The sequence below is a fragment of the Ambystoma mexicanum genome, chromosome 6q, assembly GCF_040938575.1.
Source record: "Ambystoma mexicanum isolate Mex_15411 chromosome 6q, UKY_AmexF1_1, whole genome shotgun sequence".
Lineage (NCBI taxonomy): Eukaryota > Metazoa > Chordata > Amphibia > Caudata > Ambystomatidae > Ambystoma > Ambystoma mexicanum.
In genome coordinates this window covers 347290374-347303356 of record NC_090937.1, presented here as the reverse complement: position 1 = coordinate 347303356, position 12983 = coordinate 347290374, and positions in this window count along the sequence as shown.

The window sequence follows — 12983 nt, the reverse complement described above, 5'->3', positions numbered from 1 at the left end:
AATGTAGAAAAGGACTCTTGCAACACGCAGACAGGACTTCCAAATCCATCAAAAAAGAAATATCCATCCAAGAACGAGGATCCAAAGCCAAGAAAAACAGAAACAAATCCCCAAAATCCACAGCAAAATGTAGGACCGGATGATTGAACCATGCAAACATGACTGCTATTAAAAAAGAGGGCAGCGCCAGTAAATCGGAAACACGAAAATGTCATTGAGCAGAGTGGGATTAGTATATTTGCAATAGCGAAATACAAAACAAATGCCATGTAGTGGACAAACATTGAAATTGCAATTACATGCATTATTATGCACCAGCTATCCTAAAGTTAATTATAAATAAACATTGAATTATCAATACAAGTATTGGAATATAATACACATCTTTAATTGCAGCTAAATATAAAGGAACAGAAGATTCTAGGTGAAGAAATACAGAAAAGCAGGTAAGACTTTTTTAAATATAATTCGGGATTTTGTATCAAAAGAACTTTTAGTGCTACCTAGAAAAAACAATTGGGTTATTAGGTCTTTTTTTCTGTCTTTTGGATTGATTCCAGACATGATTGACTCTACTGTCATCTCAGATACTGGAAATCCACATTTCAACAACCATGCTCTTATCAACGTCATATCCTTTGGGAAAATATGAATTACTGTAGGTTTTTACATGGCTGATATTGGGGCACCCCAAAACAATAAATGAAGGCATTGTTTGATTGTCTCGAAGATAATTAGTCAAACATCATTGGTCTATCACAAGTTGAAACGCATTACTCGTACATTGATCATCCTTTGAGCAACCATAAAGAAAACCTGGATTAAGAAACATTAAACTTTCAAACAATACACTATCATGTTATGTGGTAATTCCAGAGATAAAAATACATAAAAATGTTAATAATGGTGAAGTCATTGAGATACATGAACATAAAAATAGGATGAAAATTGAGTAAAAAGCACTAGAAAAGTACACCGCTGAAAATGATGCACTCACTTACCTGTACTGGGAAAAATAGATGAGCCGATTCAGCACCCAAGGCAAGAAGTGGCACATGACGATATCCATTTTAGACTGCAGAGATGTTTCTTGGTAAGTTTGAAGGAGTTTATAAACGCTTAGAAAAGTGGGTTTGTATGTGAATGTGTGACGTGTGCGTTCCCATACACCCAGCCCCCTTGCAAGCTCATGGTCACAGCTGTGAAGTGCCATTGATGCTGGAGGGGGGATAGATGGGTATGAGGTGCGCGCAATAGTCCTGGAACCAAGTCAACGGGCACAGAGATTGTTGTTTGCAGTGGCAGGGTCTTCAAAGGGGAGTATGGAGAAACTGCGTCTGGTGTGTCCAAGTGGCCAATGGTCCGCATGTTAAAGACACCTTTGCGGTGTATATTGTATTTGGTACCTTGTGTGTTCCCATCCACCCAGCCCCCTTGGAAGCTCATGGTCAGAGGTGCGAAGTGCCATTGATACTGGAAGGAGTATCGATGTGGATGAGGTGAGCGCAATAGGCCCGGAACTTGGTCAAAGAACACAGATATGTTGTTTGCAGGGACAGGGTCTTCAAAGGGGAGTCTGGAGACACTGTGTCTGGTGTGCCCATGTGGACAATGGTCTCCATGCGAAAGATCCCTTTGAGGTGTACATTGTATTTGCACTTGTGCATTCCCATCCACCCACACCCCTTGCGAGCTTACGGTCACAAGTGTGAAGTGCATTGATACTGGAGGGGGGATGGATGTGGATGAGGTGAGCGAAATAGGACTGGAACTTAGTCAAAGGTTACAGAGATATGTTGTTTGCAGTGACTGGTTCCTCAAAGGGGAGTATGGAGACACTGTGGGCCTCATCACGACTTTGGCGGTAACCCTTAAATCTGGCGGTAGCGCTATTACCGCTGGATTTAAGGGTCCACCAAATCAGGACTTCGGCGAATTTCGCCCCAGCTCTTAGCTGGGGGGAAATCCGCCGAAAATTCACGCTCATACCGCCGGCGGGAAATCCGCCGGCGTTATTAGCGCAAAATTTCCCCATTGAGCCCAATGGGGAATGGGGCATTCCCGAGTGGGCTCAATGGGGAATGGGGATTAACAAGCCTGTACCATCTGTTTAAGAGAAACAGAAATAGTTTAGTTGAATGAATCCAATAATTGCATTTATCTTGTTTGGACGGTCTTCTAAAATACAAGGCATTGGTATGCTTAAAAAAGTACTTTTGCTAGCAAAGTACTGACAGTACTATTTTTTTCAAGTAGGGATGATATAAAAATGTGAACGCCCTTTCGAGCAATACAAGTTTGGAACATAGGAAAATATTTAGTTTTGATTTAAAGTAAAAGAAAATGTGTTATTAAGTTGTCAAATAGAATGTTGAATATCTTGACTTGAGGTAAGAACTAGAAATGTTTTCAAATATAAGAAAAATTCTATTGTCAGTTAACCATCGAAGTTACAATGTAGTAAGAGAACAACATAACATGTTAATGTTCTCGGTTGTCAAAAATACAACATATAAACTGTAGGGTAAACTTTCAACAACCAGACAGTAAATGACACTTCTCTAAGGAAGAAGGCTTGCTGCCCCCTTTCCTGAGAAGAACAAGAGCTTTATTTGTATGCAAAAAAGAAATGGCAACACAGTATAAGTCCACTGCCGCAGAGCTCTCTCTCGTCTTCAAAGCAAACAGCACATTATAACTACAAAAATCATCATCTGTGACGCACACGACATACAGTGTTCATCCCCCACCCTCATTGGCTACCGCCTATATACATACTACTCATATATGGACCCCCAGTTCATTGTCCACATCCTCTTTGCCTCCAACTTCTCCACACCTGGGTTTCAATCTCTTCAACTTGGAATGATGTTAGGTGATTGGTTAGGTTACTCAAAGCACTGCCCTAAGGCCTAATCACGTGATGTGCACCTGGCTGTCAACATGAGCTCAGTGGATAACTTTGAGGTCAGTCTGGTCCTTGTGAATAAAGCAACTCTTTTCTCATCCCAGAGATAAAGGTGCCCCCACTATGCCTTCCCATCGCAATCTTATAAGAGTTGGCACATTTTGGTACAAATCACAGGCCTCATTGTCCTCTGTTCCCACTTATCAGCTGCTCTTCCTGAGGGCCAGGTGTGGGTTTACTTCAGGTCCCACTAATCAGTCTAATTTGTGAAAGATTTAGGAGTTTTGCTCACAGGAATCTGGTAGTTCAAATTGAATGGCCATTATCCTGGGAAGCACTAGTGTCCTAAATCTCAACTTGTGTTTTGACAACTCAAGACCTCTGCCCTGGCTCCCATGGGTTTGTCTTTCACGACCGGCCGAAGCCCTACTCATATTAAGCCATTCACATTCCTTTGTAAATTCGCAAAGCTCTAACAGGATACATTTGTGTGTGTGTACGTGTTCCCTACCTCGCCTCGGTTGGGGGTGAATTAATCAATCACAAGGCCTCATTGTTCTGTGTTTCCAACACAGTCTGTGAGGATTCAGGCCTACCATTGGATATGGTGTCACTTATATATTTCTGGTCATTGAACAGGGATTCGTGCCTTGTGTGGTGTGCACATACCATGTATCTGCTGTAGGGGAGGCATGGTATCACATGTATGATACTGAAACAAAAGATACAATTTGTAAATCCTTTATTAAGTTTGTGGGGTTTGGAAAAACTCCTATTTTGCCCTATAATTAGGATGGGAGTCATCTCGACCATCAAATAATAAAGAAAACAGTCTTAGTAATTTCTGTCAAATCGAAATGGCCTATGCTAACAAAACCTAATGCTGACCTATCTCTTGTACAAAAGAATGTATTTAGGAGGTATGTATGTAAAAGGAAAATCAGTGTTCGACAAAGAATAAATGTGCCTGAATCAGCTCTCCTCTGCGTGTTTAGACAGCACGGAATAAGGCAGTCTCTATATACAGGATGATACACTCTGGCTCTGGCTTTAACACTGAAACAGTTCTGAACGTGGATCAAGGCCCGCCTGGCCTTCCATGTTAAAGGCTCCTGTTCGAGTTTTACCCAAATAACGAAACAAACAGTTCACACTGGTCCCCCTCTGTTGAGCTCAGACCTCTTCAAAGAAAACAAAAGTTCAATGTTGGTCCCCCTCTGCCAGGCTCAGACCTTGCACAGTTCAACGTTGGTCCGCCTCTCCCGAGCTCAGACCTTTCACAGTTCAACAATACTTGCAGGTGCTCCCTTCCCCAAGCTTGTGTATACTTCAGGTCTACCTCAATCAGGCTCAGATCACTTTTCAGATGTCGAAGACTTTCGAATGTGCTAGGCTTCTTTTACAGACCACTGCAGGACCACTTCGACTCAGAATTCAATGATCAGCTTTTCCTCTCCCCTTCTCTCTGGGATAAGTTTGTTCACTTTCGCTTTTACAGTTTATTTACTTTTATCGTCTCAAACAATGCACTTTTCACAGAGACTTTCGAGTGGGCTGCTCCTTTTCGCCAGACCACTACGTTTCTCAGAATCGCTGATTCTACAGCTGTTCTTGCTTTAAAGTTAATTCACAGATCTGCCTTTCCTCACGTCTCATCCACAGGCGTGCAGCCTTCACTTGTGATATTTTGTTGCAAACTTCAATATTTCTTAGCACACACCAGTCTCTCAGGTCGCTTGCCAACTCTCTGACTGTGTGCGGTTCTTTCTTGCTTTTTTCAATTTCCACTTCACGAGTCAAGGTTAGTACCACAGGCTTGACCTCGCCTCCGCAACTCTGCCGATCACCGGGAGGGTTGCTGGTGTCCTTGAAACACGATGCAGTTTTCGATATTGGGATCTGGCCTTCTCTATGTGTCTTTCGTGGCCTTGTAGAGACAACAACCTCCTGTAGTGGTTTTCGGTCTGCTGCTCTCATCCCTTGGTCCGTCGCTCTGCTCTACTAGGTTCACCTTTGGCCCGGAAGTTCTGCTCGCACTCATGCTTCACCTTGGTCAGAGTGTGTCTTTAGGTTCCGCCTTTCATCCGTGTGAGGAGAGCTAATTGGAATCAGGTGTATGTACTTGAAGTAAAGTGCCTGACTTTGCCTGACCCGATTAGCGGGACAAGTCCAGTACGATGTATAAGAGTTAGTCTTGTTATACTCAGTCACCCTCTTCCCGACCTAGTGTTTGTGCAGAAGTGGGTGAAGGGAGTTGTGACATCGGATCCTAAGAAATAGGAGGGGTTCAATATACAAAAATGGGGGGAATACCACATCTCACCATCGGCTGTCCCACCCGCACTCCCCGAAGACCCCTCACCCAGGTTATACTCCTGCACTAGTCCACCCCTAGGAACTGGATCTAAAAGTGATGGCTGTGTTCTGGCCTCTTGGATGACAAGTCCCTTAGGACGAGCAGGCGAGACAACTTTTGGTTTCCCTCATTACAAACACTCTATAAAGCTTGTTATTAGTTTACCTCAAATCTATTTAAGTTTCTACAATGAACACACCCTGTACTATTCACCTATACCCACAGTACTCCTATGCGTATTGGCATATTTTCTGCAGTCTAAATCATTTAGGAGCATCTGGAAACTGAATGTGCATTCCAACATTCCCCCCTTTAGTTAATCCTCCATTAACAAATCCCTCCTTCTCTCTCCTCCTATCCGCTTCATCCTTAGGGATCCACACCCTACATACATGGAGCAAGCTTTCCCCATCTCAGGCATACATCTCAGGGGTACATGTGAGGGAAATACAACCTCTGTCACCCGCTAAATCAACCCAATGCTCTTGTAATTCTTGGGTCTGGTGGGGGGCCAGGTGAGGGGCCCCAAGGTCAATAGGCCTTTAAATTCTGACCATACGTGGCTTATTTCGGTCTGCTGTCTGGACCTGCCTATTCTTTTTAGCTGAGAGAGCCATTCCTGCCCTATTGTAACCATCACCATTGCACTGTTCGGGATAGTCTTGGCACAGCTTCGAAGTATCATTTGGCATGTGCAGAACATCACGAACAGGAGCACCATGATAGGGACCAATATCTTCACCACTGCTCAGAGCCATGTCGGCGCCCCCAAGAACAGTTTGTCAAACCAATCTTCAGCCTGCACCCCTGCTTCACTTTCCATGTCTGTCTTCAACTTGTGCAGGGCCCCTATAATGTGTGTCAGGGACCTATTTTCTGCATCATTTGAGGGAACTTATGTACAGCAAGACAGTCCGATCTTTTTACACATGCCCCTTCCATCGCCGTCAGAAGGTCCAGAATGTACCGGTTCTGGCGGGTCATCAACCGGATCGCCTGCAATTCACTGTTGATTGCATTCAGGCCTTGTTCAGTTTCATTTGCCAGCTGGATCATCTCCCACCTCATGATCTCCAACCACCTGGCATTCGCTGTGGCTTGAACCCCTGGTAACAGGACTGAGGCGAAAAAACACTTCCATTTTGGTATACAGATGGTATGTTTGGGATGGCCTTGAGCAACTTGGATGAGTCTTCAGACAAATAATTCGATATCTTTGTTTGTATCTTCAACGAGCGCTTCTTTCTTTTCACCTGCGGGGGTTGGATTGGTACATGGTTCTGTTGCCCTATGTTAAGATGGATTTCTAAACTCTGACCCGGTGGGCAGAAGTTCAGGAGGCCACCCTAGTTTAGTGGAACAATGGAACCTTCTGGACAAACAAGACCAATCTAGGGTACGATATGATAGGGCATTTATAACACGCCTATACACAAGTGTTGCAAGGCGCGATAGGCGGTCAAGACTAAGTCTCAGGAGGGGTGAGAGGGATCAGAAGCCCACAATCAGCACACACAGTAAAATTCCACAGAATACTTAGACAAGTGTATATCAAAAATACATTTTTTATAGGCTTTTTAACTAAACACGAATAAAACACAGTAATAATAAACAGTTATCACACATGCCTTACACTATTTACCATATATACAAATGTGTTTCACCTAAAGTGGAAAGGGGGGAGAACACAACCTGTAACAGAAGAGCTAAGTTAACACAAATATCACATTAGGCTGTTCTTCAGAGTCAATCCCTAACTTATGCAGTTAAAGCTCTAGGAAGTGGGAAGCCTTAGGCTCAAAAGTACAGCAGTGTGTTAATGCGCGGTTGTGCATAAAAGCAAAAGCGGGTCCTCTTCAGGGAGCAGTAGCAGTTCAGGAAGGGGCTTGAGGTGATGAAGAATAATTCCCGTTAATTTGAGGAGGGTCTACCCTTGCAGGTAGAGTAACTTTCGAGTTTCAGGAATAGCTATGGAGCACAGGCTAACCCAGCTAAGGTGAGTATCTTTTCAGGGATTCTTGTGCGTAAAGAACAATGCCTGTGCCAGAGGGGCACCGGTAAGTGATGCAAGTACTCACTGACCATCGACACAGTCTGGGTCAAACTTTGCAAGTCTAGTCCAGGTCACTTGTAGGCTTAACCCCTGCAGTTACATGTCGCTCCGGCTCTCAGCAGCTGCGGGATGGGACGATTGGCTGTGGTGGGAAAGTAGCCTTTTTCTCAGCCCTCAATGAAGAAAGGAAGACAGTTCCAGTGCAGCACGTCTCAGGGCACAGGGGGGCAGGTATGCAAGTCTCTTACAATGACCGTCACCACAGCAAGGCGATGCAGGGACCGCAAATGCTCGTGCCGTGACACACTCATAAATCATGAGCCAGAGGGGCTAGGACAATGAGTTTTTGTGGGAGAGGGCCCAGGACCACAAGTTAGCAATTTACAATGGAGTGTCGATTTCCGAAAGGTTTGGGCTGGTCACTTTGCTGGATGGCCCAGGAACACTTCTGAAGAGGCTCTTTTCGAGGGTAGAGTAGTTGGCCCGACTACTCCAAAGGTTCAAAGTGTCCTTGCAGACCTTCTGTGATCGATACAAAAGCAGGGGTCTGAAGGGACAACAGCGGGGTCAGAGTGCCAAACCTTCCAGCACATCTCCGGCGGTTCCACAGGTCTGCTCTTTTGTTTCAGAATACTTGGCTCCTTCTGTAGTTCGGTGTGAACTACATTTGATCGACCTGGAATGGATGCAGAGCCCCTTCTCTTATCCAAGAATCGTTTCACGCTCAAATCTGGGATAGCTAATTGATGATCTGCTCTCTTGCATTCACGCCAGGCGTGTGCCAATCATGGCCCACAGTGGTTCCAGTCATTCAGGCATACCAGACATGCTGGCACCAGTAGTGTGGATTGGGACCAGACAGTCTCAGTCCTCTTCCTGGGCACTTGCACACGTGACATGCAGGAGCCCGCGAAAGATGCTGTTTTCGCGGTAGGCTGCATGCCCAAATAAGGAATTCCCGGGTCTACTCAACATGGGGGAAGGCAAAGGGACAAAATGGCCAAAGGACTAAGCAAAAGACTTTGTGGCACGGCCATACTTGTCACTGGCCACAGTCTTGAGCCAAATGTGGTAAATGTGATATGGTTCATCAAAGAGAAGTAAAAATACTTCAAAAGTAAGTAGAGGATGGCTTGGGCCATAAAGCAAAAGGACCCCTTTGTGTAGTACTGTAAGGTGCTTGGCAACATATTCAAAGACTAAGGGAAACATAGTTTCCCAGTACTGACAGCCTGAAGGACGTGTCGGTTTCCCCATAACAGATGGACAAAAGCCCAGAGGAGTGCAGCTGAAGGCTGTACTCCACTGGAAAAAGTCATGTTAGGATAAAAAATAAAAGCTAAATGTTTGGGGTCCATTAAAATGGAAGGAAAGGTGAAGTAAAGAGCAATCTTTCCTGACATCCTATAACAGACTTAGGTGCGAGTATTAGATGTGCTTCAGGCACCCCGAGCATAGCTGAGTGCAATGCTGTCAACACACAGGTGCCTCGCCAGGATGGTAGTAGATGCAGGTATGCTTGCTGACCGCATCCACAATAGAGATCCATAGGAGCCGCTGTTCCTTTAGCAAGGTCTAGGATGAACAATGTTTTATTGCATTTGATGTTATTCCCAACGGGAACTGTCCCATGTCCTCAAAAGCAAAACTCATATTCTTCAGCTGCTTGGACTTTCACTGGAACTTCTCATGTCTCAATCCATGTTAGTTTTGACACATGCGTGGCCCAGATTGTGAAACAGTTCCTATTGATATTCCACATCCCTTCTTCTCCAATTAATTGAGCAATGTCCTTCCACAGCTCCACCCTGATCCACTTGATCATCAATTGATCACAAATATGTTCATCATGGAAGTGGCCAAAATGACACTTTATTGCAAGCCTACACAGTGCTGTGACAAAATCCTCAATTGTCTCTCCATTCTTTGGTTTTCTGGTCCCGAAATGGTACCTGGCTAAAATGTTGTTCTCCTTGATCTCGTAATGCTTGTCAAGCTTGGGAATGCTTATGTCAAAGCTATTCCATGAGCTGGTATCAGCTGGTTGCACTGGTTCGGGGAGCCTTTTGAAGACATCCTGCCCTGTGCTACCTAGACGATGGTAGAGGAGAGAATACTCTCCCTCAACAGAGTAATTTGGGACATAAAATGCTAAAACTAACTTCAAGAAGTCTTCCCTTCGCTTTTTCTACTTGATGAGTGGTTCACCAGGTTGTATGAGAAAAAAGACTGGTGCTGGTATGCTGGCCATGGTAACTCAGGGAAGTCAGAAAAATACAATTGCACATTTCTGCAAGATTTGCACACAATTTGTCTTTATCTAATAAATATCACTGCAAACAGGAGAGCACGCATATATATATATAGTCATTAATAAAATGACAGGTAAATTCAAACAAGCAAAGGAGCAGAAAGAACTTCACATGGGCAAATGTCCCTGTTTGCCCTGCAGATGAACAGATTAGAGTGAGACACGCTGGGTTGCTATGGCGATCCGAAAGCAACACAAAGAAGTCCAGCGCATGCAATGCGTAATGTTCAGGGTCCTTTCTCTAGCGGGCCCTCCGATGTGAGTCGAGCCGGGGCATCTGCAGCTTTCTACACCGACCATAGCACAGACCGCAACAAGCCGGGGCTCCGCTGACTCCCATCACAGCTTGAAGGGTGGGGGGGTTTGCAGCTCGCAGTGCAGCGTGGCTCACATTGTGCGGTGCCTTTTCTTCCTGAATCTGTGACGCCACTCCTTCCTGGCACCTTCGAGAATGCTTTCTCGGCAGACAGGGTTCTCCTTCTCCTTCCACGCGGCACGCTCCCAAGACTCTGCTGGGGGCTTCTTATCCGCCCATCAACCAAGCTGTGTCACCTGGGGAATTTGCTGGATGCTCTCTGCAGTTGACTCCCGAAGTAACATGCAGGTCACTACTGTCCTCCCCACGCTGCTGCAGCGACGGAGGACAGTCCTCGTCACCAGTGAAATGACTGACACTGCAGAAGTTGGATCTTCAGCATGAAGATATTTATTGAGGTAGGTGGTGTAAGGAATGGCTACAGCCACCTCCATCAAGGCATCTGCAAAAACTGTCACTGAAACATTGTACAAACCAATACATAACAAATATGGAATGTTGTCAGGTTCCAAACTCCTGACAGAACAAAGCAAAGAAGAAGGAGGGAGAAAGGAGTTGTGGGACACAGAACAGGCAGAATAAGGGAAGAGTAGGAAAGTACATCATAACACGCATCACCTCACATCGACGGCAGGTACGCCATGTTGAAACATCTTCCATGCAACTAGGATCAGGATCCAGTGATTGATCATCACCACTTTCATTAGATTTCCCATAATTTCTGTTGCTTTCTCTCTCTCAGCCATTTCCTTTTCTGTATACTCTGGCTCATACAGGTAGGGTTGAATTGTTGCCATAATTCTTGAGTATTGGAGAAGTATAAAATCAACTTTGTCAGAAAAATAAACAAATGTAATGTAAAAGAAAATTAAGAGAAGAAACAGACATGTTACAAAAACCCATACTGTAAAGACAAGAGCAATAGGCCCAAAGTTCGAAATTTCGCATTGGCACATGTAAAAAAGAATTCATGTAAATATGAACTTTTAATATGGTGTCTTAAAGACATTTGTAAAGTATATCAAGATGTTTCCATATATAAAGTGCTAATTCATTAGAGGTAGAGTAGAGAAAGTACCTGTTCTCTCTACGTCGTTCTTGGTAGATAGCTGAACAGAGCAAAAAGAACTTGTGGAGGCTCGGAATGAAATCCACTGACACCAAAGAAGAAGAAATTCCAATGTTGTCTGATCAGAAAGGGTTTGTTGATAGTTATCAAAGAAAGAGGTGTCTTAACATTTCCATGGAGACAAGTCAATAGATTGCACAAAGAGGATGTTGACATGAGACGTGCATTAGCATTGTGACAAGGGGTGTAAACGTCTAGTGATGTCAGCTTGAGGGGCAGGTGATCTGATTTACTGCCACAAGGGCACTTGAAATTAGGGTGATCGATCAACGGATATGATTAGCACAAGAAGGTGGTTTCTGACTCATAAATGTGAGAAAACCGAAAGTAAGAAGCATTGGAATATTTTTGGGGATTGATCGATGCATGCTCAAAAATACATGCCCGATCGATTGGGCCAATAAAATTCCTAAGACAACTTCCCCTTTAACTATATATTGATGAGATTAATTTATTGTGTTTTGTAATTTATTTGACATACAATTGTGAAACACAAATACAATTTGTTGTAGAGTGACATCATAAATGATGATAGAGAAGATCGAGAATTATGATTTTCGTTCTTCACTCAAATGGCATCATAGCAGTGTAACATCGCAATTATAAGGCTGTGGTTTTTATATAATGTCTTCTAACTGAGACCGTACACAGCAGTGCTACTAGGCTCCTTAGCTCAAGCAATATATAGCTCTCTCTGATGTCTGTTGGCATACAATTATGAGATTGGAGATTGCCAGAAAATCACAGTGGACTTTGTCAACCTGTTGGAAGAAATATTATTTGTGTTATTTTATCATTTGGGCCAAATCACAAATGCCACAGCATCGCCCATTAACCATCACTGGAAGTTCACCTCCAGTTCAGAGCCACATGAGCAAGGCATTGTGGGTATGTAAATTCTCCACAAATGCAAGCCTTTTGCTCCAGAAAATAGCCTTTGTCTTAAAGTGTATTGCTATTTTAAACTCGGCTTAATCAACCAAGGACCCAATGTGTTTGTCTTCGAAGCAAAACAAAGCAGAGCAGCACAGGTTCAAATCCCTGTCCCATGCTTAAAGACTGGTCTCCAGTATTACACATGTCATTTAAAAAAATAAACAAGACCAACTTTTCTCAACACAGCAGACAACTACATCTGGTTTCACCCATATTAAGGCTCATCAGTACAGTATACTCTGACATCTTTGTGGTTGGAGCATTGGGGCATGTTTAGCAAACACCAGCAAAGTTATGATGGGTTTAAAAAAGACCTTTCATCTGAAATGTAAAAGTAGTAGAACCCATTTGTAGAAGGTCAAACATGCCCCAGTGCCATCTAGTAACCATTGCTGGAAGTTTACCTCCATTTCAGAGCCACATGAGCAAGGCATTAGGGGTATTCAAATTAGCCCAAATGCAAGCCTTTTGCTTCAGAAAATTGTCTTTGTCTTACAGGCAGTGCTCCTTCAAACATAGCTTAATCAACCCAAGACAGACATTTCCCCGGTCTGCAGACAACTGCATACTTGGTTTCACCTTTATTGGGGATCATGAGTGCAGGGTAGTCTGACATTATTTTATCAAAAATTAAACGCTAAATGGAATTTTTTTTACCAAAGAAAGCCATCTGGATTGGATGACTCCTTGTAGTAATTTGCACACCCAGTGTGCGAATAAAGGGTGGTTTAAGTGCAACCCCATCACTTACACGACTTGGCCCTTATTTGAATAGGCCCTTGACATGCGCCAAATATGGAGATACAATAACATCGTTAAACATGCCGCAGACGCATGAACAATGCAACCCTTTTTATGAGCCTTGGGCAAAGCTGCCCCTTTTGGCGGGCAGTGAAGTGGGCCGTGATTCATGCAGCCGGTGATTGAATCCAGGGCCAGGCCAGGCTGCCAGGGATGCAGAGAAGCATCCAGTT